Here is a 7,091-nt window from a genome sequence, read left to right on the forward strand (position 1 = left end):
TATGCACACTGGAAAGCCTTTACCCAGCATGGGTCATGCCTTCTCTTCCTAGCCTTCCCCAGATTGTATACTTTAGCCCTCCCCAAATCCGGGAGGCCATGTGTGATTAGAGCCAAATTATATACAGTTGGCTGGGAAGAGTGGCTGGATAATGTAAATGTGGTGAGGGTCCAATGACCCTGCTTGGGCCTCCTTTAATGAATGAGCACAACTGTCAAGAAGCCCAATTGTGACGATGTTTAGCGATCAGGCTCAGCTGAAGTCATGATGATAATAGCTATTTCATGCAGAAGGGACTGCTGTATAGCATCATTTTATTAAAAGGACCTGGAATTTAAAAAGATTTGGTGCTAGGATCCACATAGGGAGAACATACATCATTTGTTTCTCTGAGTCTGTGTTACTTCACTTAGTATAACAGTTTCTAGATCCATCCATTTACCTGCAAATTTCATGATTTCATCTTTCTTTATTGCTGAGTAGAACTCCATTGTGTAAATGTGCCACATTTTTCTTAACCACCCATCAGTTGAGGGACACTTAGGTTGCTTCCATCTCTTAGCTATTGTGAAAAGAGCAGCAACAAACATGGTTGTACAAGTGTCTCTGCAATAGGATAAGTCCTTTGGGCATATGCCAAGGAGTGGTATAACCTGGTCATATAGTAGGTTCGTTTGTAGTTTTTCAAGAGTTTTCCATAGAGGCTGCATGAGTTTTCAATCCTACCAGCAGTGAATGAGCATTCCCCTTTCTCCACATCCTCACCAGCATTTAGTGTATTTGTTCTCTTGATCCTAGCAAGTCTGATTGGGTTAAGGTGATACGTTAGGGTGGTTTTAATTTGCATTTCCCTAATTACTAACGATGTTGAATACTTTTTGAGATGTTTCTTAGCCATCTTTATTTCTTTCTTTGAGAACTCTGTTTAGATCTTTAGTCCATCTTTTAATTGGGTAGTTTGGTTTCTTGATTCTTTGTTTTTTGAGTTCTTTATATATTCTGGATGTTAAACCTCTGTCAGACGTGTGACTGGTGAAGAATTTTTTTTCCCATTCTGTGGGTTTTCACTTTTTTGATTGTCTCTTTTGCTGTATAGAAGCTTTTTAGTTTAATGAGGTCCCACTTGTTGATTGCTGACCTTAATTCCTGAGCAACTTCTGTCCGATTTAGAAAATCCTTTCCTACATCTATATCCTGTAAGTTACTGCCAATATTTTCTTCCAATAGTTTCAGGGTTCCCAGTTTCACACTGAGGTCTTTGATCCATCTGGAATTGACTTTTGTGCAAGGTGAAAGATAAGGATCTAGTTTAATTCTTCTACAGGTGGGGATCCAGTTTTGCCAGCACCATTTGTTGAAGATGCTGTCTTTCCTCCATTGTGTGGTCTTGGCACCTTTGTCAAATATCAGGTGGAGGAAACTGCATGTACTCATGTTTAAATCTTCAATGATGTTCCATTGATCTATATGTCTGTTTTTGCACTAGTACCATGCTGTTTGTATGACTATAGCTCTGCAGTATGCTTTAAGATCTGGCGTAGTAACCCCCCAGCGTTGCTCTTCATGCAGAGGGTTGCTTTGGCTGTCCAGGGTCTTTTGTGCCTCCATATGAATTTAAGGATGGATTTTTCTAATTCTGTGAAGTATGTCATGGGGATTTTGGTTGGGATTGCATTGAATCTATATATTGCTTTTGGTAGGATGGTCATTTTCACAATATTAATTCTTCCAATCCATGAACATGGGAGGTCCTTCCATCTCCTGGTGGCTTCCTCAATCTTTTTCTTTAACGATTTAAAATTTTCATTGTAGAGATCTTTGGTGTCTGGTCAGATTTATTCCAAGATATTTTATTTATTTATTTATTTATTGCAGCAATTGTGAACGGGAGCATTTCCCTTTATACTTTCTCTATTGGTATATAGAAAGGCTACTGATTTTTGTATATTAATTTTATAACCTGCCACTATACTGAAAGTGTTGATCAGTTCTAGGAGTTTTCTGGTGGAACCTGTGGGATCGCTTAGGTACAGTATCATATCATCTGCAAAAAGTGATAGTTTGACCTCTTCTTTTCCAATTCGTACTCCTTTAATGTCCTTCTCCTGTCTTATTGCTCTAACAAGGGTTTCAAGCACTGTGTTGAAAAGGAGTGGAGATGGTGGATAGCCTTATCTGGTTCCTGATTTTAATGGGAATGCTTCCAGTTTTTCTCCATTTAGAATGACGTTGACTGTGGATTTGTTGTATATAGCTTTAATTATGTTGAGGTATGTTCCCTCTAGTCCAGTTCCCTCTAGGACTTTGAACATAAATGCATGTTGAATTTTGTCAAAAGCCTTTTCTGCATCTATTGAGATGACCATGTGGTTTTTGTCTTTGAGCCCATTTATATGATTTATGACATTTATTGACTTATGTATATCAAACCGTCCCTGCATCTCTTGGATAAAGCCTACTTGATCATGATGGATAATCTTTTTGATGTGTGTCTGTATACAGTTTGCAAGTATTTTGTTGAGAATTTTTGCATCTATGTTCATTAAGGATACGGGTCTATAGTTTTCTTTTTGGGTTGTATCTTAACCAGTTTGGGTATTAGAGTGATGCTGGCTTCATAGAAGGAATTTGGGGGTTCTCCCTCTGTTTCTATCATTTTGAATAATTTAAGTAGTATTAGTTGAAGGTCTTCTTTAAATGTCTGGTTGAATTCTGCTGTAAATCCATCTGGCCTGGGCCTGGTTTTTTTTTAGTTGGGATGCTTTGTATTACTGTTTCAATATCCTTATATGTTATAGGTCTGCTTAAACTGTTGCTCTCTTCTTGGTTTAACTTTGGTGGTTCCCATGATTTCAGATATCCATCCATTTCTTTTAGACTTTCAGATTTAGTAGCGTATAGCTTTTAAAAATAGTCCCTTATAATAGTTTGGATCTTTTGGGTATCTGTTGTGAAGTTTCCCCTTTCATCTCTGATTTTGTTGATTTGGATTTGCTTTTTCTTTCTTTTGGTTAACTGGGCTAAGGGTCTGTCTATCTTGTTTAGCTTTTCAAAGAACCAGCTCTTAGATTCATTGATTCTTTGTATTGTTTTCTTTGTTTCTATTTCATTAATTTCTGCTCTGATTTTTGTTATTTCTTCTCTTCTGCTGGGTTTGGGTTTCATTTGTTCTTGCCTTTCCAGTGTCTTCAGGTGCAGTTAGGTCATTTATTTGGGCTCTTGCTAATTTTTTAATGTAGGCACTCCCAGAGGTTGTGTTGTGTTGTCCTGTTCATTGAATTCCAGGAATTCTTTTATTTCTTTCTTAATTTCTCCTTTGACCCACTCACTGTTTAGGAGTGTGTTGTTCAATTGCCACGAGTTCGTGTAGTGACTAGGGCTTTGACCAGTGTTGGTTTTGAGCTTTATTGCTTTGTGGTCTGGTAGAATGCATGGAACTATTTCAGTATTTTTGTATTTCTTGAGGTTTGTTTTGTGGCCCAGTGTGTGGTCATTTTTTGAAAAAGTTCCATGGGGTGCTGAGTAGAAAACGTATTCTTTGGTGTTGGGTGGAATAATTGAAAAATGTCTGTTAGGTCCATTTGATGTATGGTATCATTTAATTCAGACACCTCTCTGTTTATTCTTTGTCCAGTTGACCTGCCTAATGGAGATAGTAGGGGTATTGAAGTCCCCTACTATTACTGAGTTGGGGTAAGTCTGTGTCTTAAAGTCCTGTAGTGTTTTTTTTTTTTTTTTTAATGAATTTGGGTGCACCAGAGTTTGGTGCATATATGTTCAGGACTGTAATATCTTCTTGGTTAACTGTTCCTTTGATCAGAATGAAGTGACCCTCCTTATCTCTTCTGATTAGTTTTACTTGAAGTCCATTTTGTCAGATATTAGAATTGCAACCCCTGCTTGTTTCTCAGAGCCATTTGCTTGGAATATTCTTTTCCATTCTTTCACCTTAAGGTAAGTGCCTGTCCTTGAAGGTGAGATGGGTTTCTTGCAGACAGCAAAGAGGTGGATTTTGTTTCTTAATCCCTTCACTTAGCCTGTGTCTTTTGACTGGGGAATTCAGTCCATTGATATTTAAGGTTATTATTGAAAGATTTTTATTGGCTGCTGTCTCCCAAACTGCCTGTTTCTTCCCAGGGGTGGGGATTTCTGGGGAGAATTGACTGGGGAGGGGGTTTTCTGTGCCGTCTTGTGATGAAATCCAATGAGCAGCAGTGGGCATGGAGAACGTGTGGCAGTGGGTACGGAGAAAAAGATGGCCCAGGCATCTCACCTGCATCGCGAGAGGGGGCATTTACTGACCTGGGGCAAAACTGCAGGCCCAAGATGCATGGGTGAAAGTTAACCATGACTGTGGGCAGGCTCGGGATCTGGAACTTGCAGAGCTGGGTCCTGGGTGCTGGGTGCCAGGTGTTAGTCTCTGTAAGTTTCTCCATTCCTCCCAAGATATAAACTATAATAAATTCACATAGAAATACGTTATATGGTTTGTTTGATAGTGCAAGAGACCCTGAGAGAACCTGGGTGACAGTTGCCATTATTTTGATTGTTGTTTGTGTTCTCTGTGTAATTTTGTGTTTCCTAGAGTATATCTTTATTTTCTTTCATTGGCCCTAGGGTATAGTTGTTTCTCTCTCTGCTCTCTGTGTTGCTTTAAGTATTCTTTGAAGGACTGGTTTTGTTGCCATGTATTCTTTCAGGCTATTCATGTCATGGAAGATTTTTATTTCCCCCTCAACTATAATAGACATTTTTTCTGGGTAAAGTATTCTGGGCTGGCATCTATTGTCATGTAGAACTGGAAATACCTTGGTCCAGGCTCTTCTGGCTTTCATAGTTTGCATTGATTAGTCAGCTGTAATTCTGATGGGCTTTCCCTTGTATGTGAGTGTGTTTTAAAGATTTTTTAAAAACATGTGTGTTTTTTAAAGATTTTTTTAAATGTGTATGTGTGTGTGTGTGTGTGTGTGTGTGTGTGTGTGTCACCTTCCTGTATTTGTATGGGAATGTCTTTCCTTACTTTTGGGAAATTCTCTTCTACAATCCTGTTTAAGATCTGGTCAACTCCATTAATCTGAAATTCTTCTCCTTCCTCTATTTCTATGATCCATAGATTTGGTCTTTTCATGGTGTCCCACATCTCTTGCATATTCCATTCCATTTCCATAATCTTTGTTTGAGTGGTTCAGTTCTTCAATTTTATCCTCCAGTGTTGATATTCTGTTTTCCATTTCATCCATTCTAGAGGTGAGCCTTTCCCCTGTTGTTTCAAGTTGGCTTATTGAGTTTTGCACTTCCTTCTTCATTTCTGCCTGAGTTTTCTTCAGTGTTTCTCTTTTGTGAATTCATTTAGAAGTTATCCCTATCTTCTTTAACTCTTTGATTTGTTTGTTCATGTGTTCTTTAAATTCAGTGTCCTGGGTTATCTCTAGGGGGTTCTCCTTGTAGAACTCTTCTACAAGATTGGTGGAGTTTGGTGGGGACATAGTGTTTTGGCTTTCCATTTTATTATTCTTTCATTGTGATTTTGGCTTGTGAATTTCTTTTGTTGTTTATGATTCTGATAGGAGAATTAAGTTGAAGTATGCTCCTGTTTGTACTATCCAGGTGCCTAGATCCTTTCTTTATTGGTTATGTAAAGCTGGTTGGTACAGGGTTCAGGTTCTCTCAGGTCTAATTTGGAGGGAACTGATGGCTTCAGATCAGCTACTCAGGAGTACCCACAGAAGCCCAGTTCAGGTTCCAGTCAGGTACACTCAGGCTTCCTTCACCTTGTGGAGGCAGGATCTGGGCACTTTCAGGTAGTCCCCTGCATTCTCAGACCCTATGCTAGAGGGAGGCCAGAAGGAGGCCAGAACTGGGTATTCTTTGGTGGTGTGCTGAGATCTGAGCCACTACACAGATGGAGGTCTGAACCCACCCTCTCAGGCTGTCTGCTAGGATCTCAACCTTAGCCTACTAAAGTCAGATCTGCCCTGGGGCCTTGGGAGGGGCCTCACAAAATCCCAGGTATGTGGATAGGTATGGTGCAATTAGGGGAAGCTCACCACCATATGGAGGCAGGATCTGGGGGGCTCTCAGGCAGTCCCCTGGGTTCTCAGGCCCTCTGCTAGATGGAGGCCAGAGAGAGGCCAGAACTGGGCACTCTCTGGCAGTCTGCTGAGATCTGAGCCACTGTACTGAGGGAGGTCTGAACCCATCCTCTCAGGCTGTCTCTGAGATGCTAAATTCTTTATTCCAAATACTAAGAAGGTAATTTAACTCTGTGTCTTTAGATATATTTTGTGTGTAAGATATATATATATATAAAAAAAACACATATATAAATATTTTAAATATTTACCACTGCTGATTCTTTAAAACCAACAAACAGCATTGTTAAGGTACATATGGTCATCAAACCTATGTAAAAATAACTCTAAATAGTTAAAAAGAAAAATGGTCACTTAAAAAACGTGCTTCAAGGCTTACAAAGAGATCTTAAAGTTGGGGCTGGAAAGATGGCTCAGTGGTTAAGAGCACTAACTGTTCTTGCAGAAGACCTGGGTTCAATTCCCAGCACCCACGAGCTGTCCTTAACTCCAGTTTCAGGGGAATCTGAAGCCCTCTTCTGACCTCTGTGGCATTGCACAACACGGGTGCACTCACATACATGCAGGCAATACACTCATACACATAAAATAAAAATAATAAATATTAAAAAAGACATCTTAAAGTTTATTGATAATCTTAACGTGTTACACTATAATAATATATTTGCAATAATTATTCATCTCTGTGCTTGTAATTTTAAAGAAAAAATAGTTTAGGTAAATATTTGTTAAATGATTAGCATACTCACTTCAAAGATAAACAGGTGGCTCAAAATGAAATAAAAAATGCTGAAATTCTATCTTCTGGATGCCTCAAGTAATAATAAGTGAATGCATTTAACAAAAATAATTTCAAAGTGCCTGTTGTAATGACACATCTTTAACAAATAAATTGGTTAAGAAAAAAACAAGTCTATTAAAATGCTTTATCTGTATTATTTATTACTATTAGATATTAAGATGCCATGTATATGTTCTCTACATTTTAGCTTCCTGGAT

The sequence above is a fragment of the Nannospalax galili genome, unplaced genomic scaffold (assembly GCF_000622305.1).
Source record: "Nannospalax galili isolate Female #2095 unplaced genomic scaffold, S.galili_v1.0 scaffold3244, whole genome shotgun sequence".
In the NCBI taxonomy this organism is placed as follows: domain Eukaryota; kingdom Metazoa; phylum Chordata; class Mammalia; order Rodentia; family Spalacidae; genus Nannospalax; species Nannospalax galili.